The sequence below is a fragment of the Scardinius erythrophthalmus genome (genome assembly GCF_964197995.2).
Source record: "Scardinius erythrophthalmus genome assembly, chromosome: 1".
NCBI classification, from domain to species: domain Eukaryota; kingdom Metazoa; phylum Chordata; class Actinopteri; order Cypriniformes; family Leuciscidae; genus Scardinius; species Scardinius erythrophthalmus.
The window spans coordinates 51,700,751-51,725,534 of record NC_138221.1 but is presented as its reverse complement, the minus strand read 5'-3'; the positions used below and the strand labels follow the sequence as shown (position 1 = coordinate 51,725,534).

Sequence of the window (24,784 nt, the reverse complement as noted above, 5' to 3'; positions counted from 1 at the left end):
CAATTTATTACTGAGACAAGGCTTTATGTGCACGCACTTTGGTTGTAAGCACAAAATCTGCGGGAATGAGTAAAGTTATGCACAGTATGCACAATTCCAAGCCAAAATTCATTAATCCAGGGCAAATAAAATAATTGTGAGTGAGGGGAGGCGGGTTTGTGTGTCAACTCGCTTTCGGAGAGATGAGAGTGCTAGAAAGCGCAGCTGGTATCGTGTATCTGTTCTGTGGAAAATTTGTATTGAAAGCGTTTCAGATATTTCAGTATCGATATGTATCAAATTCGATATTTTTGACAACACTACATTTGCACTTAGTTTATTATTTACTCTCTCTCTCTCTCTCTCTCTCTCTCTCTCTCTCTCTCTCTCTCTCTCTCTCTCTCTCTCTCTCTCTCTCTCTCTCTCTCTCTCTCTCTCTCATATTTCAGCTGAAGTGGGTCTGAAATGTAATTAAGCTTGTTTTTTTTCTTTGTGTGTGTTATTTTCGAGGTTGACTTATAAGATGGCACATTGTGAGATTTGACTGAATGAATGATTTATGAAGAGAAGGACCGGTTTGAGGGTGTGTGCACATGTTAAAGATGGGAGTGAACAAGGTGTCTGGCTCCATAGGATCAATAATGTAAATTGATCAACTGTAAGTGAGAATAGGCTTATTTTTCACACAGACAGTTGCACTGAGGACACGTAGTGGTGATTGAGTTCGTTTACATGAGAGGATGGAAATTGAAATATGGATTGAGGTCACAAATGCTTGTGTGAGCTTCCATATTAGGGATCAAATATTTTCCTGCTCCTCATCTATGTGTTTGAGCTGTGTCTGTGGCTGTGCACACATCAGCGTATGCTCTGTATGCATGTGCGTCCGGTTAAATTTAGATGTAAGCAGTCACAAAAAGGTATGAACTGAATCTGATTATGTGTCTGTGTAGTTGGACTTATTGTGCCAGTATTTGAATTTTAATCTCAGTAATGAATATTTCCATCTTTCTTATAGAGACACTCCAGTTTCTCCCTCTCTCCCACGCTTTCCTTCTCTTCTGAATTCTTGTTGCCCTCATTAGTATTCATGTAGACCTAATACACTGAAAACATAAACAGATTGGACTGTAGTTTACATCTCTTTTTTTCTTTCTTTTTTTTTTAAATCTATGAACTTCAATTACAACCTTAGTCAAGCTTACTTGCACTGAAAGTGTGATGTATTTTTTGTTGTTGCTTTTTTTCCACCCTATCTGTGACCCTTAGAATAAAAAAAAAAAAAAAGTTTTTGCTACTGCTTCTTAAGGTCATTTATAAGCAAATGACCTCTCTTATGGTTGTTTAAGCCCGTTGTTCTAGTTCAGACTTTTGTTCAGGACAGGGCAGGTTGCGTAATACTGAATGGACTAGGGATTTTATTAATTCATTTAGTAAATAATATGAGGCCTCCACATTATTTCTAGTTGACTTACCTGTTGTTAAAAAGGCAAATAAAATGTTTATTTGGCTTGTGAGTCCCCCTCCATGGCCCACAGACATTGTTTCCTCATTCTTTATGTATGGGATAAGTTCCATCCCATATCAAACATACCCAGGGCCTGTTTTAACAGGAATATATTGCTAAATAAACTTTTTAAGCAAACTAAAAAGTTCTGCAATCAAACTAATAAATAGGCACAGCTGAAAAATATTGCACATACAAACTAAAAAGCCAAATAAATTAAAATGAATATCAGACAGCAGTATAGACTAAGCTCATCTATAAGATGTCACATTACACCACGGTATAAAAACCTTGATATTGTTTTTTTTTTTTTTTTTTTTTTTTTGGAAGGGAGAATTGACTGCCTCACAAATTTGTTCACTTATTTACTGACTTTTTTAAAAACATTGATGAAGAATTCAGTAAAAAACGTACTGTAAATAAACCTAGCACCTAAACTTTTATTTTACAACTATTATCTGTTCTGTTTATAGGCCTATGCGGATTCACTCTTTGGCCCTGTTTACACCTGGTATTAAGATGTGTTTTGGTTGATGGGATCACAAGTAGATGAGGGAGACACATTCCTGTTTACACCTGGTGTTTTAATCCATTTCTTTTGTCCACTTTGAACCACTTCTGATCTCGGTTTAGGTGGTCTCTTGACCACAACACTACTATACACCTATTTTCGGTTTATTTGTTACACGCTCCAGTTCTTCTTGCAGTTGAAGACGGAGCAACTTCCTGCTTAAGTTTATTCCATGCACTGTCAAGTACTTCATCAGATTTGTCGCGTTGCCAGTCTTGACAGTAATTATCTTTTTGCAAATATTGCATCGCGGGCTGTTGGCATCGAGCCTGGTGAAATGTAGCCACACTTTTGATATTTTCCCCATCTTTTACATCTGTGGGGGTTGGGACGCTTACACAGCCTCACGTGAGCCACATCTCTGGGTGTAACCGCCAACAGCCAATCATGCTGCATGCTTATTGGCTCACTGACGTTAACGAGATTTACCCCTTAGGTATCGAAAATTGGTACCGAGCAACAAGAGATTTTTTTGATACTTGGTGGTATTGAGGCAATTTGGTTGTGCCTAAAAAGTATCGAACTCGATACGGAGCCCTAAGAGCTGTGCAAAGAGCTGTGCATGGGCAAATGTGTGGAGCACCACTTGCACACCATCTTTGTCTCTAGAACCGCCTGCAATTTGCCGCTTTCAGTGTGTCTCTCATTGAAAATGAACTACAGATTTGTGCTTTCCACCTCCCATGTGAAACTACTTTTTATGTCGAAGTGGTATGTTATGAGTGGCCCACCGGGAATTCTTCAGGCTCTGCCGATGGCCACTCCGGGCCTGAACATGCAACTCTTCAGGATTGCTGGAAAATTAAAAGCAGGTGTGTTTGATTAGCGGTGGAACTAAACTCTGCAGGACTGTGGCCCTCCAGGACCGAAGTTTCCCATGTATGATGAATAGATGAACTTTCAAAAAGTGGCTCAGTTTATCTGATTTATTTCCACAGATGAAGGAATATTTTGTTTCTCATGTCCTTTTAAACATTTATTTAGTATTTCAAAAGCTTGTACCTTCTGTTTTCTGTGTGTGTATGTGTGAGAAGAGATGATGGTATAAATTAGAATCGGATATTTTTTTATTAACGCTTTAGAACAGTATTACATGATATCGATACAGGCAGTGGCGGAGGCAGAAAGCAGATGATGGGTGGGCCTCTAAAAGTGTGGGTGGGCCAGAATAATTTGCATCATCCAATGTTTTTCAACTGGCTTAATTTGGGAGGAAAAAAATAAATGATGGACCATCCCTCAGTGGCACCAATTCACTAAAAGTCATGGTATGGCAAGTTCAAATACGTTATTTAATCTAGTAACAATATTACGTGACAATATCAATTCAAGTAAGTCAAAAACGACAGATAAGTACAAGACAAAACTGCAGTTACAACATTAACCAACAGCACCAACTGATCTAAAAACCTAAAAAAAAAATCACATATTTGGAAATAACCTGGTAACAGGCAGCTATATGAATGAATAAAAAGTCCCTTACGCTTCTACAAAAAAAAAGGTGAAATAGAGATCTCAGAAATTAGTGAATTCGGTTGGTTTAAAAATCACTATAGGCCTATGTCGCTTAGCAAACACAATGTATTTTATCTATTTAAAGTTTATTTACCCCTTCCCTATTTTTCTGTGACTGTCTTTGGGACAATTCACACAAAAATGGAAATTCAGTAATTATTTACTCACCTTGATATTGTTTTAAAGGCTTATTACCTTATTTTTTTTTTCGGAACAAAAAAAAAATCCCAGCAGTAAAAAAGAAAAGAGGATTCAAATGTCATAAAATAATCCCATGCAAATCATGCTATATTTGTTCTGAATGTATACTGGGTTTGATGAGAAACAAACCGAAAATGTTATTTATTAAGTGAAAATGTTGGCCTCACCATTGCTACATACACGTGAGTGCGCCTAGGAAAAGTTAGCCTATGTTTTTTTTTTTTTGTTTTGTTTTTTGGATTTCAGCTTTAATACATTTACACAAGGCTACAGTATAAACCTCAGAGTATGTGTTGCCTATTTATCTCTGTTGTGCTCGTCAGACAGTCAGAATGACAGTTTTTGCGTGAATGTTATATTGCGAGGCCTAGGCTATACACCCAAGTCAATGTATTATTCTTTTCTTTTTGTATTAGTATTTAAAGATATTTAATTTACAACTAATTTAATAATTTATATCTTGATGCATTTTATTTATAATAATTTTTTTAGCACTTGGGTATGGCAAGATGGCTTACAGTATATAGTAAGCCCTGCCAGGTTCTGCAACAGAGAGGACCCAGAAGCGAAGAATTCAAATCAACAATGCATTTATTGAAAATCAACTTTTAAACAGTCGGGCAGCCGAGTCCCGAGCCACCAACAGGGCTGAGGCTAAAGGGGTATCCAATAATCAGACAAGAGTTTGCAATGTTGCTTTATTTTTGTAATTCCGCTAGGTGCCACTAGTGTAGTAGCAGAAACGACATACACTCATTTTAAGTTCTAAGCGCTATTGCTCAGTGCGATCACGTGAAAAAGGAAAACAAAAACATAGCAGGAGAGAGACCCGAGTCCTGTCAAACAACTAGCCTAAGTTATATCACGAAGAGAAATTACAATGTCGAGTTCTGTATCGGCAACCTGCCGTATTATATGTATACATTTCAGAAAACTCCTTGCTCACAAATATAACGACACCATTTTTTATCTTTTTTTTTTTTTTTTTTTTTTTTTCAGTAAACAGCTGACCCCCACACACACACACATCATACGTCTGTGCTGCATTAACAAATCATCCAGATGGAGGCATTTTAGACCGTATGGATTCAGACATGCCTTATATCGTGCTCAATGTTTGCATTAGTATAATGTTTTGGGGCAGAAATAGTTGTGTGTGACTCACTCACTCACTCACTCACTCACTCACTCACTCACTCACTCACTCACATCTGGTTTGTTTCCTCACTTTGTGTGGTAATGAGTTTAATGAATATTCATGAGGCAGGGCTGTTTGCAGCATGTAGATCATGATTCCTGTGAAACTGAATGAAGGTGCTGACAGCAGAATAATGCTATTTTATATAAAAGCTCAATGACCTGCAATTTGACAAGCATTTGTGTCCTGCGTAGATCAATATATAGCTGCGTTTCCACCAAAATTACCCGGAACAATTTGTCCCAGGAATTTTTTTCCCTGGGACTTCTTCCCCCTAGACTTGTGGTTGTTTGGGTTTCCCCGTGATCTAAAGTACCGTGAAGATCAGGCAAATTGTCCGGTGACGTTGGACTGTGCGCAACTTTATACAGTTCCTGCTGGAGTGGACTTTCGGAGGGGGAAATATTTACCCAGAACTTCATTACAACACACAGAGTACCACCCCAAAGTCCCTAGTTCCTGGGGAAAGTTCCTGTGGTGAAAATGTGGTTTATGTGTATATAACCAATATTAATGAATATGCAAATTAGCCCCGCCTCCACTCAATTACACCAGCTTGGAATACCTGATCCACTCTGTCAACTTTACCGTAGTAAACGCTACACAACGGCAAGTGGAACTACTGGTTTAATTCAGCCATATGTTTGAACCAGAAACTGATTCAGAAGAGGAAGAGCAAATTATACAGGGTCATCTACTAGTCAGTGTGTCAGAATGGTAATGCAATTTATGTATCGCTCTCTACAATGTCAGAAACATTACAGTAATTGATATGATTAGCCTTTTGCTGGACTACGTTATCAAACAGCTAATAATGTGTTGCTAATGATGATACACAAACCATGTTCCCGTTCGCCATCTCCGAGTCAGACAGCTGCCTTCTGAAAATCAGTGCTTTGAACATCGACAAAGCCCTGCCCCGCCCCGCACATATATGGCTGGGATTGGTTACATGTTTGTGATGTTTTTTTTATCTTTTTTTCTGTTGTATGGCTGGCATTATATGAAATGAAAAATCTGTTAGGTTGAGACTGTTGTACACTGAAAGTTGTATTCAGTAGAAAGCGAGACACTGTTATTGTGCAAGTTATAGCCTAAATCATTTTCTAATTCTTTTTTTACCAACTGTCTACTTCTCTCTCTCTCTCTCTCTCTCTCTCTCTCTCTCTCTCTCTCTCTCTCTCTCTCTCTCTCTCTCTCTCTCTCTCTCTCTCTCTCTCTCTCTCTCTCTCTCTCTCTCTCTCTCTCTCTCTCTCTCTCTCTCTCTCTCTCTCTCTCTCTCTCTCTCTCTCTCTCTCTCTCTCTCTCTCTCTCTCTCTCTCTCTCTCTCTCTCAACTTCTCTCACTCTTTCTCTCCGTGACTTTACTTGTCTAAATACCCGTCTCTCCTCCTCACTTTTTTCTCTTTCTCTGTCTCCTGCTGTTGTGTCTAACTGCTCGTTAAGCCATCTGTAAAACCTTTGATCTCAAAGCTTTGCCACCCAACAGCCAAACAGAGGAGTTTGTGTGTGTGTGTCTGACTTAGATTTGTTTCACATGTGTGAGAGAGATGAACAAACTCCGAACATGTGTGTATTTAGTGCAGCATCTCATAGAGTTATGGAAGGCAAGTGCAGTGAAATCCATATTTTGAAGCACTTAATAGTTTGTTTGGGCTTCATTATAATAATTTGTGGACCTTGCAGTCTAAATTGTTTGAATTGGATTACAAAAAAGTAGGGATGTCCTGAGCCGATCTCAAGGATTGGTATTGGGGCTGATTAAGCATTTATGATCTATCGGTTATCGTAAGCCCGATCCTGTATTTCACTCGGCTGTCATGCAGTAGGAGGCAGTATGCACCTTCAAGTGGGTTTGCCAACTGCCATTAAAAGGAAAAGAAGCTCAATTATGCGTTTGTGACGTGTGAGAACCAATGAGGTCTGTTTTAGCACGCCACTCGCGTTCGAGCTTCCGTGTTTCGCATATTTAATGCACACTTTTGTAACGCATCACTCAAATCATTTTTTTACTGTTTATTTTAGGTTTGCACACTATCCAAGGTGTCATTGGTATATCCAAGGTGTCATTAAGATATTTATCAGATAGATCAGCGTGAGCTGAATGGGAGTCGCAGCGCAGATGAGCTGCAGGAGTCAGATTTCATTTATCATGAGAGCAAGGAGCTGATCAAGACGATGGTGGAAGATTTGGTGGAAGACAAAGCAAAATGTAAAAGCACATATTTGGCAACATTTTTTATTTAAACCCAATTAGGGCTGCATCAAAATTAAACCGTACCGATTTGGCAAAGGCTGCGTTTTATTTATGCGCAGCTTGTCAGTGCAGCACGGCTCTGTGATCAGGTGTAAATGCTGCTCCATCTGAAAGCCAGAGGGTGCTCTCGCACAGAAATATCCAAATATGCCCCGCAGAATTATGTCATTTCAGGAAATCCCTATGAGCATCATATCGCTGTAGCTGACTAAACAGATTGAAACACTTTAATTAAACATGTCTAATAAACACACGACTATGACAATATATGGTTTATCTGAGTTCTTCAAGCCTTCTCAGGTAATTCCATGTTAATAAAGTATATTTATACTTCAATGCTAATCGACATAGTCTTTATCACTGTGTAGAATACTATGAAATATGTTGTGTGCCTTATTCTGTGTAAGAGGTTCATAATAGGGGTGGGAATCTCTAGGCACCTCACGATTCGATTTGATTATGATTCAGAGGGTAACGATTATCGATTATTAACGAATTTTTTTTTTTTTTACTAGGTTCTTTTAAAGCAAAGTATTTATGATGACCCATAACGAACTTACTTCCAATACTTCCTATATTAATTTTATTAATAAAACAAATGAAAGTGATTTGGCATGTCAACTGTAAGGTTACTTTTGCCAGCATATGTCCCAACAGGAAAATAAATGTGTGCCTGTACTAGCAGCATAGTAGTAAATTAATGCAAACTTCAGCATATTCTGAATCTCTAGCATTTAATAATAGACTTCTAACCAACATCCTCTTTTTATTTCCAATGAGCAATATAATCCTTCAGACAAAAAACATTTTGCTGTAGCAAATTCACAAACAGTTTTTGTTCAAAAATATAGAATTATGTACCAGCAGCTCTCATATAATGCTTGTGGACTTACGCATATTCTGAATAATTAGTAACATACAAAGCCGCTTTTATACACAACTAAATAATAGAGTTATGACTTGAAATATTTGCTGTATACCACAATCAAATACAGCTTATACAAAAAAAGTGAATGAACATCTGCAGAGAGCACAGTCAAAATGTAACTTTTGTGACTGGCATTGCAATGTAACGTACGTATAACAGATCGGTTTACAGCATATTGATGTGAAAACTAAACAATACAGAAAGCAGCTCTTATACAAAAAAATATTAAATAGGTAACAATGAAATTGCCAATTTTCCATACGTTAGCTTTTAACGAAGAGGGTGGCGTTCGAATTTGGCGCTCAGCCATCATGCGTCTGTTATGTGCGCGACTCTGTTATGTACATGCCAGACGCCACAGACTGTCCGCGCACTGCACGTCAGCTTTAGAGTTCCGCCTTTTGCGTTCCGTCAATATTACGTTATTAGAAATTTATTTTTATTTTTTTAGAAAATCAATTTTTGACATATGTGAATCGATTCAGAATCGTCCACGTCCGCATCGCGATGCATCTAAGAATCGTTTTTTCCCCCCCCCACCCCTAGTTCATAAATGCTTGTTTGGAAAGATGTTTGACGCGTGTTACTACTTCAAATGCTCTTTATAAGTGACTCAAACTCGCCATGCTTTCAGAGATAGAGCAGCTTTTACTACTGATCACAGAGCTGTGCTTCACTGACAAGCTGCGCATAAAAATAATCGCAGCCTTTGCGATTTCATTATCGCAATAAGCCAAAATGGTTTTATGTGCAAAATTTCATGTTAATTGCGATTAATCGTGCAGCCCTAAAACCAATGCTAATAGGGAACCTGCAAAGGGTTATTTGTTTTTCTAGTTGTTGTTTTTTTCATTAAGAATAATAATGAACCAATCATTCAAGCAATTGCCACCCCCGAATTAGCGCTTTAGAAGTAAAATGTCATACTTCAATTAACCTGTGGGAAAATTAAATTTCCTCAGTCACATCCCTATAGTTGATAGATGCCCCCCCCCCCCTTTATTTTTTAAATATATTTGAGCCCCTGAGAAACCCTCTGTATGTCCCTGTATACATTGGATTGATTTGAATAACTGTAATGTACCAAGCACTAGGGCTGTCAAAATTGCTCAAAAATTACGTTCGAATATTCCCTCTAAAAAACACACGAATATTCGAACTATTCGAACATCTGGTTGCGCATTTTGTCAATGACGTACATTACGTCAATAACAGGACAAATTAATACAAAGAGACATAACTACTTGTATAGGTAGTTTATTTAAGTTTAAACATATTTGACAACGTATTACATACACAAAAACAAACAAGTAAATCCCCTAATGGCCAAGACCGCAGACCTCACTCACTCTTGCTCGCTCACTCGCAAGCACTCTTTCTCTCTCTCTCGCCCTCACCCGCTGCGTTCACACACCAAACGCGAATAGAGCGTCTGGCGCGAGTGATTTCAATGTTAAGTCAATATAAAGACGCGTTTACGCGCGTCTGGAGGTCTTGTGGCGCGAATGAGGCGTCACGCTCTCCGAGCATCAAACTTTTGCTTTTGACGCGCAAATTCAAAATGTTTAAGAGTCCAACTAGACGCGAATCCGACATTGAACGCTCCGAGCGAGCTGTGCTGTGGTAAAAATTTAACTTTTCCTTGACATGAAACGGTAAATAATCAAACCAGTGGAAGCCTGCAGTGCATGAAACTGCTGTATCTAACCTACCTTATTCATGCTGCACAATATCTATTTAGTCAGTACAGTAGCCTACTCTTTAGTAATGTTTCTGTTTACCGTTAACGCTTCTTTCTGTTACCTGTCCCTGACCCCTCAGGCAGCGCGCCCACTCGCAAAGCTGACAGCCGCGCCTCTGCTACCGCGGGCGTTTTTCCACATTCGAATATTAATTTTCACATTCGAATTTCTGTTTTTTAAAACTATTCGAATATAGAATATTCGTTGACAGCCCTACCAAGCACTAGGAAAATACAAGTATCGGATCGAGTTTCTGTATTGGCAGATACTCAATATTCAGTTATTCTGATCGGCACAAAAAACCTGATCGGGATGTCCCTATAAAAAAAACTTATTCTCTTCAGGAATGAGTGACTTTATAAAGCTGGTGCAATTTGGGAATCATGAAGTGTACTTTTTAAAGAGCTTGTCAACATTACTTCTGACTGAATCAAAGCAAAGTTTAGGATTACCAGTGGAAGTGATGATTGGAAATGCACCACTTGCTTCAAATTTCTGGTGGGTTTGAATATCACCCATGCTTGAGATGAGTGTATGTTTGTGTACGTGCCAGTGGCTGAAAGGACATTCTTTCAGTCTCATCTGTTCATCAGTGACAGGGACCACTCAGAGCGGACATGTTTGATCTCCTTCATCTCACTCTGTCTCTGTGCTGTCCATCCAAACGGGTGGCCTGGGTCTAGTCTCAACAACGTGTCTGCTGGTTTAGAGAGCTGCACTTCTGATCAAAGCAATGCGTGTCTCTGAGGGCTCTGATGCCATTCTCATCAGGTATGATGTCGAGATGCTTTATAGATCTGCTCAGAATACCTCCTGACAGCCGCACACACATACACGCTGATGCCACTGATAGCGCTTTGTATCACCATCTTCTTAGGAGCAGAATCAATTATCAGTAATTTAAGTTAGTGTCAAAGTCTTTATCACTCATTCAACCGAACAGTTTTATCTTCATTCATCTGCTTCTGACCCTCTTCAGATGTCCAAGAAAGGCCTCTCTTCTTCTTCTGGTGACATCTTTGTTCTTTCTTTCAGTTCAGTGCTTCTCTCTCTTTTCATCTCTCTTGTCATCTGCAGAAAATGTGTTCTATTCATTGTCGTTTCATTTACTCAAAATGTAGACTGTTTGAGCATGTTAGTAAAACAAATAAAATTAAGAATAATTTTCTCATTGTTGTGGGTAGAGTGGTGTAATTTTGACTAAACGAGTCTACCCTTTTTGCATTTTTTTTTTTTCCTTCAAATGTGCCAAGAATCAACAGTCAAGCATGTGGTGCATTGTTTTCCAAAAATGTTATGCCTAAAATGATAATAAATATGGTAAACCACACTTGGTAAATGGGTCAGTGTCAATTTTGGTGTTATGTTTTATTACTTATTAGAATTATTATTATTTTTTTATTTATTTATTTTTTTAACGCATCACTTATTGCTTATTAACATTTGAAAAATGTTATGTAGTCTAACCAACATGGAATATATACATATAAAATATATATTATAAGGAAAGAGATGGTTCTCAATTTCTCACAGACTGTGTCAAGATATCATTGACCCATATGGTGCCCAGCCATATCCCATATATTTTGCTGCATAGCATAAGGATTATCATGGAAATTAACTGTTATATTTGCATGTAGAATGGGAACAGTACATCATAATCATTTTGGTTTTGAAGAGACACTTTTCATGTGGCCAAGTGGAAATGAATTAGGCAATAGGCATACCCAATTGGAAAACAGTTCAGTCGCCCAATGCGCATATGTGAATAGTATACCCCCCCTTAATGCTCCTGGAAGTTTTCTCATCTCTAGAACTCCATGTGGCGACACACACACACATGATCTATTACTGTCATTAGGCCACCAAAACAAGTATATGAATATTTTTATGAGAGGTAGTGCTGCACATAAAGTGGGGGTCTTCAGCAGGTGTTCTGGCAATTATTTTATTCTAAAAATCATTAGTGAGAAAATTAAAATGTTAAAAATAAAATATTAAGTTAACTGCAGTCAAAGCTAAAGTTCAGCCGAATGATTCATAGTCCCTCCCATTACGTTTAAATTAAAATATTGCCTTTGTTGGATAGAAAGCGAATGTGTAAATTCAGAATGTATTTCTTCACACCAGTCCACACAGATAGTATATAGACGGAGTTATGAAAGGCACTTTCAAAGGTGCGGATAAAAGCATTCAAAATGAGGAATGTGGTTGGCTAGTGAGAGGACTGGAAGAAAAGTGAAGCACTTTTGACTGAGAGCGTCTGATCATGACTTGCTGCCCTTGAATGTCTTCAGTTAAATTGTGAAGGGTAAGCATTTATCTTCTGTATACCTGTGTGAGCGTGTCTTTCAGTCCTCCAGCTGACAGCAGCGCTCTTCATGTTGACACTCTCTCTTATGATGTTTTTACACACTACAGCTTCACTCTGAAGAACACACCTGTACCTCTCGCTGCCTAATGCTATGTTACCTTCAAATTGTTCTGTGCAGTAGTTGAAGAAGAGTGTGGAAAGAGTGATACAAAGCAGCATATCCTTCTCCATCCTTTTTATTTTGGTTCTTGTTCTAAACTTTACATGCAATGAATGGGGGATCCGCTACGTTTCTTCAATCCTTCCAACTGAATGTACTGTAAATGACATGACCCAGTGCTGCCTTCTGACTGGTAGAGTTTAAAAAGGCAATTGTACTGCCAATGTGTCGAACTCTTCCATCCATGTTTATCGGTTTTTTAGTATACTTTGAAAGCTGTGCGAACACGACTCTACGCGAGACGGAGCGGAACGTGGAAAATGAAGAATACCCGGGTCTTTAGATGTTCCCTTTCTCAAGTCATAATTATGATGTGATGGGTATTCTTCAAGTAATCTGATATTATTATTATTTTTTCACAAATGTATAGTATTTATTTCTGTTTTTACTTGACACAGTAGCCCTGTAGATCAGCATTTCTAACTTAAAACGAAAAGTGATAGATTATGGCAAAGATTTAAAGGGTTAGTTCACCCAAAAATTTAAGTTCTGTCATTACTCCCCCTTATTGTCATTCCAAACCCTTAAGACCTTTGTTCATCTTTGGAACACAAATTAAGATATAGACTACAACGTCATAACCACTCAAGGCCAAGAAAGGTAGGAAAGACATTGTTAAAATAGTCCCGCGACTACAGTCGTTCAACCTCAATTTTATGACACGACGAGAGTACTTTTTGTGCGCAAAAAACAAAACTAACGACTTTATTCAACAATTTCATCAGGACGCATGCGTGTGATGCTGACGCAGTAGCCAGCCAATACTGAGCCGGCGTTCTGATGTAGAACCTGGAACCGCTGCGCTGTGTTTACAATGTGTGCTGCGTCAGAGACTGATGATGAGCACTTTCCCTTTAAGAGCACCGAGTCATTTGCCTTGTGCATGTAACGATAAGGGCTGGGTAAATCGCAATAATCTTTGTGCTTTGAATGTTTTTACCATCACTTTGATTTAATTTTAATCAATTTGCATCTTTACTAAATAAAAGTATTCATTTCTTTAAAAAAATAAAATCTTAATCACCCTATACTTTTGAATGCTAGTGTATATTTTCTATAATGGATGTCTAATGGAATATTTAAAATTAATATAGATTTACAATATCGGCATTTGTCAGTTATCAGCTGTAACCTAAAAATAATTGCCAGACTGAATACAAATGAGTACTTTGGGGTTTGTGGTTCCATTTAAATTAGCATTTGAATGAGGTCACCCTTCTCATATAAATTTGATGTCTTGTAATGGTTCTTTAAGGAATAATTCACTCCAAAATTTTGAACTCTGCTTATTCCTTTAATGGCCCACCCTGATAACCGTTTTATAATTTATGGCTGTTATCAAAGGAAATCTAATGTCGATGCAGGATGTTTAAAACCGTTCTTACATGTATTTCGTCACTTTCTTTTTTATGCTTCCATTTTTATTCGGCTCACTCTTTCACTTTGTTTCTCTTCTGTCTTTTCTACTTCTCTCTTTATCGCCGGTTCTCTGTCTTTCCATCTCTCCTAGCAGTAGATTGCCGTCCGGTGCTGAGTTGATCATCTGTCTCTTTCACTCTCTCACTTCATCTCTCTCACTCTCATCTCTTGTGCTCACATTCATTCTTTAACTACTGAAGCACCTTTTGGCGATTATTTAATTCAATTGTTGAGTCTAATATTGATTAAGCTGCATGTGATGTGTAAACCTGATTTGGCTTTTAACATTAATCTACTTTCAGTTTTTGTATGCCTACATGTTTGGAATATTTGTAAATATATATATATATATATATATATATATATATATATATATATATATATATATATATATATATATATATATATATATATATATATATATATATATATATATATATATATATTTATTATATTTATTTATTTATTTATTTATATTTATTTTTTTTTTTGCCTTTTCAACAAGGAAGTGTGTGCTTTGAGAAAATCTGTTTATGTGCAGTTTGTGTGAAGGACACAAGGAAACTATTCTTTATCTCTATCTATCCATCATCAGATGAAGGGACTTGTTTCTTTTTTCTTTTCTTTGCAGTAAAGGTGTGAAAATCAATAGTATTGTGATTCTTATGCAGTGCTGAATAGATGCTCTCAGGCTGAGTATCAATTTTAATTATTATTGTGCTAGTCAAGGAATTGACTTTCTAAAGCTCATTAGATGGCATAATAATGTTCTTCAATTAGAGCGCAGAGGTGAGAATCCTGTGAAGTGTATTACAGCTGCACAGGTTTAAAATGCCCTTTCTGCTTCTTCCCATCTAATGTGTTGTTCACTTTGTTATGGGGAGGACAATTGACGGTTTTATGGCATCTTATTTGAAAGTCATAGTTGCCCCCCAAAACTGAAAATGTCACCATTTACTTACCCTCATGTTATTTCAAACCTATATTAGTGATTATTAGTGAACATTTTTCAAAACTTTTTTTTTTTTTTTTTTTTTCACAGAAGAAAGTCATACAGGTTTGGAATGGAAAGTGTTTGCAATTTTCATATATAGGTGAACTATCAATGAAAGATAAATGAAATCGTAAGGAATAATTTCCTTTTGAAACAGATTAAATGAATATATTTTGTGATGGAACGAATGTCTCCCCTTATTGTCACCACCTCGCCCCTTTAATCGTCGCCCTTCTCCAGGTTCCCAACAGGAATGGGTGAGAAAGAGAGGTAGGGCGCAGTAACAACCAGGACTTGGCGGCGGGTGATGAGGCACACCTGAATCAAATGGAGCCCCGTCACCGCCGCTGTTAAATGCTGAGCGCGCATGTCCTCAAGAGACCGGTGTCTTCCCAGGTGCGTGCACACTGGTGCCTTTGTGGGTCCAGGAAGGGGAGTATGAGGGATTCCCGCACAGCCATATGGGCTGAGTCGCCGGACCCGTGGTCTGGATGGGAAGCATATGTTTGCGCCGACAGGTTAGGATGCCGGGCCGCCATTCCCTCATGCGCCGCGACCTCAGGGAAGATGAGCTGTTGAGGAGAAGCCATCGCGCCTTGCTTGGGCTGGGCGATATGGCCAAAAAAAATCATCTCTGTTTTTTTTGGTCGAATGGCTATGTACGGTATACATCTCAGTATTTTCTACATTTTTCTATTTGGATAAAAAAAAATCTGTATTTAATTTAAAACATGTTGTTTCACATCCTGTCAAATGATGTCCTACAGACAATGTTCATTCTAACATTGTAACATTACAATCTAAAAACAAAAATGAGTTTATTTTTAAATTCACTTAACTAAAAATGAAAACAAAAAAACAAAAGCACAGACTAATACTAGCCTAAGATTACCCCATTATAATAGTCACTTTCATAAAAAATACACTTGTAGGTTTAAAATTCTACATGGCAAATTAATTGTCCAACAACAAATATTTTAGCAATATACATTTTAGTAAGGATCATTGCATTCCATCTGTGTGGCGTGCATCCGTGCGACAGCGCTCGTTCATGGAAGTCTGAGAATTTTATCAGAGATTCGCTTGCAGAACGCGCATCCTCTCCTGACAGCAAAATGGAAATATTTGCATGAATTTCTAACATTTACAGAATACAGATGGAGAATAAACCTTTGAAATGTAAGTTATGCACTGAGGAAAGCACCACATCTCAAACGGATTAAACAGTGCAAGTGTCTGTCAGCACACATGTATCTCAGAGCATTTGACAGGGCAAGCCACTTAAAACTATAGGCCCTATGTGTTAACTATAACTCGCCAGTTATTTTGAAGCCCTTAATAAAGCATGGCTCATGTTTTGGATTAGGCTATATATATCGTACAAACTCAGTATAGCGCTCAGCCCTACCCCTCGCGCCCTGGACCCCACCCCTTTACCTGGACCCATCCTGCTGCAGTTGATTCTGCTTTGCTCCAGTGCGTTGAAGTTCAATGACATGAGTCATCTGAAAGGGGCTTAATTCAGTCATCAGTTAGTGCGTCATGTGACCAATAATCTCTCACTTTACACCTACACCTGCTGTACTAGACCAGTCACACACATTCTTCTAGTTGACGGGATAGTGAATCCAGCCCTCAGTACTGCCGTGAGCAGGTTTTTTAGATGATAATGGCGTTAAGCTGAGGAGATTTTGTGCTTCCCTGGGAGTGTAGAGCAGTTAGAGCCCAGATTGTGTTTGAAGTCATGTCTAGGGGATGATGGGATTGATTTCTGAACTGGTCTGAGTCCTTCAGGGCTTCAGACTGATCAACTCTCCTTGAGCGGTTCCTCCTCCTTAATACCTGACTGTCCAGCGCTTTGTGAAGACTTTTTTTTTTTTTTTTTTTACCATTGCTGTGGGCTGATTTCATGATGGAGAAAAACATGTAAACAGTTTGTACTCAGTCAAGAAGGTTATTATTATAGATTGTATTTTGATTCTGTTATATAATACTACTTTTACAGTTAAGTGAACTGCAGCTGTTTTTGCAGACTTAATTTATGAATACTCTTGTCTTTTAGTTTGCGTCCAAATTACACACAACATTTTTAATTGGAATGATACAGTGCTTGCTTAGTTATGTATGTATGTGTGTATATTCTCTATATAACTTATATAAAAAGTATAATTTCATAACCATGCTGTGAAATTATACTTTTTATATAATTGATATTTATCAATATTTTATATATATATATTTTATAAAATTATTTGTAACAGCATATAATAGCATTATATGTTTGATTTAAGAAATGTTAAAATTGTGTGGTTTCAGTTTTGTTATAGTTCCGTTTAGCTGTACTCTCGTTCTGTGACATTGTTCTGACTTCACACCATTCTCTTATGCCTCTTCTCTCAGATCTCTTTCTGGACACATAATTTTACAGTAAATCAAACGCATAGAGGCACGCCGCATAATCCGCGAGGCTGAAAACTTCTGACGGAGAGGGTGAGAAACGGCTGCCACGTGATGCCACATCTCTGCCTCGTCACCAATAGGTAAGAAACATCTGTGTGGTGGATAAAAGGCTTGGCAGACCTATTGTGTACTTTGTACTTTTTGTAAAATGCACATGTATTTTGTTTTGTGTGAAGCTTTGACTCAGCTCAGGGTCACTTGCACTATAAGCTGCATGACACATGATGGGAGTGATTCATATAGGGGAAATAGAGTGGTTTAGGGAAGAACAAGGAGAGACAAATAAAACGTGCCTTTAATGGGAAGAGATGGACACTAAGAGATTTTGCAGAGATGTGAAGTGGAGGAAAAAAGAAAGAGATGACCTGGAGTGAAAATGTGAAGGCTTGGTGCTGAAGGATGCGGATTTGAGCATCTTGATGACAATGGGGCAATGAAAGTGACATTTTTACAGCTAATAATGGACTGTGGAGTGCTAAAAAACACTGGAAATGGAGGGAAAAATCTTGAATAACACGTGAGAAGTTCTGTGAAGGATATAATGTGTTTTAAGTCTGTTTTCTGTCAGACCACGTACCCATATCCAAGAGGTGAAGGACTCTCATTGAGCTCACAGACAGACTCATCCGCTAACTTAAAACACACCAACACACATCTCTCTCTCTCAGGTGTGTGTAGTACGGATGACCCTGTGGTGATCACAGGTTTGAGTGCATTACTACTGACAGGATAATTAGCTGTTCATGACCTCGTGTCTGTTTTTATCCCTGTCTCTGTTCTCTACATCTTTTTCAGCATTACCCTATGGCTCTTTTATCTCTTAAGAGAGGCACACTGTGTCTGTCTTTCTCTCCCTCTCTGTAGTTGATGACTGTTCAGGTTTTTGTACATGTGAATTGGTCGTATCGAGCTAATCCAGATTAAATGAACCTTTCTTTGCTAAGATGTTTCTTTGTTAATCTGAATCTTAGCAAACAAACTGTATATTCCTATCTCCTTACACTAACCCTACCCCTAAATCTACCCATCACAGAAAACTTTCTGCATTTTTACATTTTCAAAAAAACTCATTCTGTATGATTTATAAGCTTGTTTCCTCATGGGGACCTCAGTTTAGGTCACAGTGACACGAGTCCCCAGGAGTCATCGTGCATTCAGGTTGAATTCCCCAGCGGGATAGAACACACACACACACACACACACACACACACACACACACACACACACACACACACACACACACACACACACACACACACACACACACACACACACACACACACACACACACACACACACACACCACACAACACACACACACACACACACCACACACACACACACGAATGTTAGTCTGACTCACAGTGATTTAAAGGCAGGGTAGGTAGGATTTTTCTTAGTTACACTGTGATGAAGGTGAATTTCGTGTAAGATTCATAACATATATGGTGTTTTGCGAGTTTCCATGATGAAAACATTGTTGACTCTAATGAGGACTACACTCCGGAGACAAGTAGCCTACCGCTTCGTCGGTTCGAGGACAGGTCCGGGGTCGAGGGCGAAGCAGAGGAGGTCGTTCAAGAGTGCGGGCAACCAGGGTCCGAGGAAGTAGTTTTTGCCTTGTTTGCCTTCGCTGACTGAATATGTAGGTGCTTTGAATTTTGAATGCTCTTTCTCTGCCATAACTTTACTCTTCGTAGGTTCCGCGCCTCTCTTCCCCTCCTCAAATCAAACGGGTGCGCGTGCATATGGGCAGATCTTGTAGCAACAGGGGTGGTAGCCATTGTTGCGAGAGTGAGTGACAGTCGCCCAAACCAATCAATTGTTTCGTCCCAAATGGAAATAATGAGCTGTGTTTATTGCAGATTAAAAGGTCTACAGTCACTCGATTTTTATACTCTCTTTTTCAGAGCACTTACATTTTAATTATGTATTGATATATAAAGACAGTTTAAACAAATTTGAAAAAAAGTTTTTTATAAAAATCCTACCTACCCTACCTTTAAGTGTTGATTTATTCAAATCAAAGATATATAAACTATCTAGTATCTGTTACTGTTCATATGTGTTTTTTTCAGATTATTGTATTTTGGAAATAAAACCAATTGAGAAAGTTTGTATTATTATTCTTTTTAGATGATATTATGCTTCTATATGATGTGCTTTATCATTTTTGTAAACTTCAACCTCTATGTTTGATTCTTCTGAGTCTGATGTAATGAAACTGTAGTAAGGTAGTGAAAGCATGTTGATTACCGGTACTGGCATTGAGGCCAATGCATGTAGAACATGAAAGTGGATGTTAGACCGTTTTTTTTTTTTTTTTTTTTAAATCTATTCCTTACGCTGGGTGTTTTTTGCACCAAAGCAGTTGTAATTTAGTTGTACATTACCGTTTTCCACCCTGATGTTTAGTGTTAAACAGTTTTTGTTATTGTACATTTGAAAACTTCAGTACACTAATGTTAAAAAGTTTGGGGTCGATAAGATTTTAATATATTTTTGAAAGTCTCTTATGTTCACCAAGGCTGCGTTTATTTGATATTTGATTTGAAATACAGTAGAAGTAGTAATACTGTGAAATTTTATTACAATATACAAAAACTTTCAGCATCATTACTCCAGTCTTCAGTGGCACATGATCCTTCAGAAATCATTCTATTAATATTTGGTGGTCAAGAAACATTTCTTATCAGTTTAAAAAAACGTTGTAATGCTTAATATTTTTATAGAAACCATGATGCAGTATTCTTAAACCATGATGCAGTATTCTTAAAGGCCTGTTCACACCAGGAACTATAAAGATAACTATAAAGATAACTACTGTAGATAAGCGTCCACACCAGTGGACGATATCTTTGTTTATTCCAAGTGAGTGCTTGTCTATCACTTTAAATGCTTGAGCTCGTAACAGCAGGATGGATTCTGATTGGCTGTCAATGTTATCGTTCATCAGCTGGATAAAATCGCTCTGAAAGTGATTACAACTATATCGTTTCTCTGTGCCGTTATCATTATAGTTGTTGTGTGAACTCTCCTATTTTTTTAATATTGAGAATGATTTTTAGAACTATATCTTTTTAGTAATCTTTATAGAAAGTTTAAAAGAATAATATTTATTTTAAAAAAGTAACATTATATCATACAAATGTCTTTACTGTCACTTTTGATCAATTTAATGCAAAAAAAAGAATTATTGACGCCAAACTTTTGAGCGGTAGTGTAAATTATCTTTTTTTTTAATAATTGGCTGATCTGTGCATATGTTTAGTTGAAATATTAACGATTTTACAGTGGACCGTGCTAACCAGTGTTATACGGCAAAGGTGAACCCATACAGCTGTCAATTTTGTCACGGACATGGCAGTATGGGATTTGTTTTTGGGGTTTTTGTTTCAAACGTCCTCCCGGGTGTACAGTGGAATCCCTGAGTGTGAAAAGTCAGTTTGTTTGCAGTGACAGAAAGCCTCTGTTGAAGATCCATTTGCACATTACAGCACTCAACCAAATTTAAACAGTGACTTCCTCCCTGTTATTTAAGAGGTGTAAACACATGCAGTGTAAAATCCTCCCGGTTTCAGATGTTGCCTGATACAAAGGCTGTTGAGAGGAGAAAGTCTCACGCTTCATCTCTTACCGTGCCTCACATCCTGCTTTTTTTATATAAATTACCATTCGCCAGCTTATTTAATTCTTTGAATTTTATTCTCTTTCACGTTCTTGTGTGTGTACATGGGCACTAGAAGTAGAATATTCAGTGGGATGTGCCTGCATCAGGTAATTGGATGGCGTAGTGTCACTGGGGCTCAGTTTAAAGCCACATGCAGATTCCGCAACGCCACAATCCTACATACTCTATCACAAAAACTCATACATTTACTCAGTAGGGGTGAAACGATTCACATACGAAAGAAGCAGCATATGGTTTGCCACCCACGGTTCGGCACGTGTTTGAACCACGGTTCATCTTGTTTAATGATGTTTCAGAAAATATAAATACATTTATATGAGGTTTTTGTCCATTTTGAAAGGTACTTATGGAATTCAGCATACACCTAGCAAGAAAAAGAAACTACAAAACATGTCAAATTGACTTGACATATAAAGATGTGAATACATATGAGTGTACTTTATATAACTTGTCTATGCCCGTATGCACGCCCAGACTCACATAGTAGCATTGGTCTGGGAAAACAACTCTTTGAAGGTCTCACAGATATGCTTGTTCACAGTAACAATTCGTCCTGCAGTTACTAAATTTGTTATTTATTATTGCAGATTATTATTGATTTGCATTGAACAAAGCCTTAAAGATGGTAAACAAGTCTTATAGATGCAAATATTTTCAAGCAGAATAGTCTATGCTTGTATTGGATAGATCTCTTGTTTTAAAACATCTCTCTGATACTTAAAGGAGTAGTTCACTTTAAAATGAAAATTAGCCCATGATTTACTCACCCTCAAGCCATCCTAAGTGTATATGACTTTCTTCTTTCAGATGAATACAACCGGAGTTATATTAATAAACACCCTGATGCTTCCGAGCTTTATAATGGCAGTGGATTGCAACCATCAGATTGAAGCTCAAAAAAGTGCGTCCATTCATTATAAAAGTGCTCCACATGGCTCTGGGGGGTTAATAAAGCATCAGGGTGTTTATTAATAACTCCGACTCATTCATGCATGTTTTATATATAAAAAAAAAAAAAAAAAAAGTTTACTCGAATGAATGGTAGAAAAGATCTGTCACTACTTTAAGGACAGAAATTGCTAGAAATATAAATATTCTGGTTGCTATTCCTCCCTAATGATTCCATTTCCGTAATGGTTTCATTCATCTATTCTTTTAATACTTTTGAGGAATAAATAATTGGGAATAAAACTATTTTTTGACCTACTAAAATAAAATGGCTCAAAATATTAATTTGTTTAGGGCATCAGATTGCAGTCGTTCTAAATTGTTTGTGTTTTTTTGGTCACAGATTCAGTTTTTTATTTATTTAAATTCTGAATAGTTTTAAAAGTATAATGCGTATGCTGCAGAATATGGATTAATGCTTGTTAACATAGTAAACTCAGATTGGTATCCTAGTGATAGAAATCAATTGTTGTATTGGCCTCAAATTAGTGCAGCCCCTTATAATGCCTTGGCAATATTTACTGAACACGGAACCATGGTAAAAACATAACCGGGAGGAAATTAAATCATTGCACTCCTAATACTCTGTTAAACTCTTTTATTCACGCCCTTTCTTGTACTGGATCCTGGTCACCATTCACAGGGCCGTTGGCTAAAGCTGTCAGTGTTAGCACTGACATGTGTCCTGTGGAGGGAGAGTGCAGTTAACCCTCTCATTTCACCATGGTAGCCCATTGTCTTTAACGGCTGCATTTCTGCTGTTGCTTAGACAGCATGACAAGTTAACAGAAGACTTGATCTTAATTGGCTCTGCCGAAGGCACTTTTGTGTGTTTGTGTGCGAGCGAGCGAGCATGCATACCCGTTTAGGGGGCCAGCTCATTGATGTTAACTTTTAAAGGCTGGGCGTTATGTGTAACTGGGAGTTTTCATTAGCTTTGTTATGGTGGATGCTGGTCTTTGGGATCAGCTAATTTCTGTGACTTTGATCTCTGCTGGACTACAGGATGGACACTGTCACCCAATATGGTTTCCGTTAACTTTGCGATGAGGTCACAGGGGAGAGGGGTGCTGGGAGATTCGGCTCGGCGTAATAATCAAACATCTCTTTGCGCTTTCACTATCTCTGTTGTTTAGCCGTCTTCATGATTAGTTGTCGGGATATCTGCACTCCCTACTCCCCATGTTTTGTTTTTAAGTGAAATATGACTAGTGGTGCTGTGGTAGTTGCTGGCAATTAATTTTCTTACATATAATAGTAATTAATGACTTATTTGTCCATGTCTCATTTATTCAGCTTATAAATGAAATCTATGATTTCCTTAATGTCTTTGTAACTACATACGACAAAGGGTGGAATGTTATGAATGACAATTACAAATGTAAAATTAATAATATTTTGTCATTCTATGTTCCAGTTAAGTAAAATTCATTTAAGTTGAGTGAAAAAGTTAAACCATTCACTGTTATTTTTATATTGGCTTATTTTAATTGCAGTATGCTGTCTAAAATCAAGCAAATGCACATGAATGTCTTTTTGCTGCGTTTACACGGACTCTAATAATCCGATTGTAACCGGACTACTAGCACAGTCGGAATAAAAAGTCACATGTAACCACAGCAATCAGAATGAATTGGCCAAATCTGATTACAATTTCAATCGGATTGTAAGTTGCGGTTTAAACCTTTTGTAATCGAGTCTAAAGGACATGTAAACACTTGATCAGATTGAAAACCGAAACTGGAAAGTACTGCGCACGTGCAATGACATATAAATGGCGTAATGACGTATGATGCAAGGAATGAGCTGTTGTTGAATGAAGTGTCATAAAAGACTGTCATGTCATTCTAAAATTCTCCTTCCACTCATCGTCTGTGAAGCAGAGTGCCCTGCTCCATTCTCAGACAGTCCTGGTTTCGCATTCTAATCCACAGACGCTTTGTTTTGGGTGTGGGAATGGCCGTTTTTACGGCTTGATTTATATAAGCAGCACGGCACAGTAGTTCATGTGCTCGTCGTCTCCTAATTAGGACCCGAAATCAAAGAAAAGAAGCAATTTAGGAGAGTAGAATGCACAAACAGTGGGATCCGATTTAAAGCTTGTGACATATAAACGCACACATCAACCCCTGTCACTTTATTCAGCTTTCATGTAAACTACATTCGGATTCATCTCTCAAAAAAAATTAATTACGATTGAAACAAATGGTGCCCATGTAAACATAGCTATTGATGTGGTCCAGTTCACAAATGAGGGGTCTGGTTTATATAAATTTCCAATTTAATATGAACTGCCTCAGTGCTACACAAATACATTTAAATGAGCAGGTTTAAGGATATTTAGGGCTCTGTGCCAGGCTTGTTTAGCTTTTTATCGTGTGGAAATGTGTCCCCCCTTCTCACTTAATTTTTTGCCAACTTCTAGTTATGTTTCAGAGTATGCTTATGAGGGGAAAAAGTTGTTTTTTTCCTTTCAGCTCTTGAGTCTCACCAGAAGAAGAGTAAGACAGAGAGACAAAGGGCTTTCACACATGGCTCAAGCTCTGCTGCAGAGGAGTGTTAGGATGTGTGGAAGGAAAGAAGGACTTATCAACAGTGATGAGACACAACTGTAAGGACAGCCAAAGAAATTAGCAGCTACTGAGCGGCTTTGTGTTTGGCACGTTACGTGAGGGAAGGCTTCTGCTAATTATAATGCGTTTTATGCTTCTAAAGAACACCTTTGAAATCTATTGAAGGGGGATAATTGAGCCTGGAAATGTGTTAGGTTGAAGGTCATTAATGAAAATATAAAAGGAACCGATGATCCATTTGAGAGTGCATTCTTTGTTCCAAATGTAA

The 24,784-nt window shown here is 37.9% G+C and overlaps 1 protein-coding gene across 1 annotated transcript in view; it reads left to right on the top strand.

Annotated features, from left to right (window-relative positions):
- spop (speckle type BTB/POZ protein) overlaps positions 1-24,784 on the top strand; it is an 80,608-nt gene that overhangs the window by 5,508 nt on the left and 50,316 nt on the right. Inside the window, exon 2 of the mRNA XM_081386181.1 lies at positions 17,245-17,384. The gene's annotated coding sequence lies outside the window, so the exon portion shown is untranslated. The remainder of the gene's footprint in view (positions 1-17,244; positions 17,385-24,784) is intronic.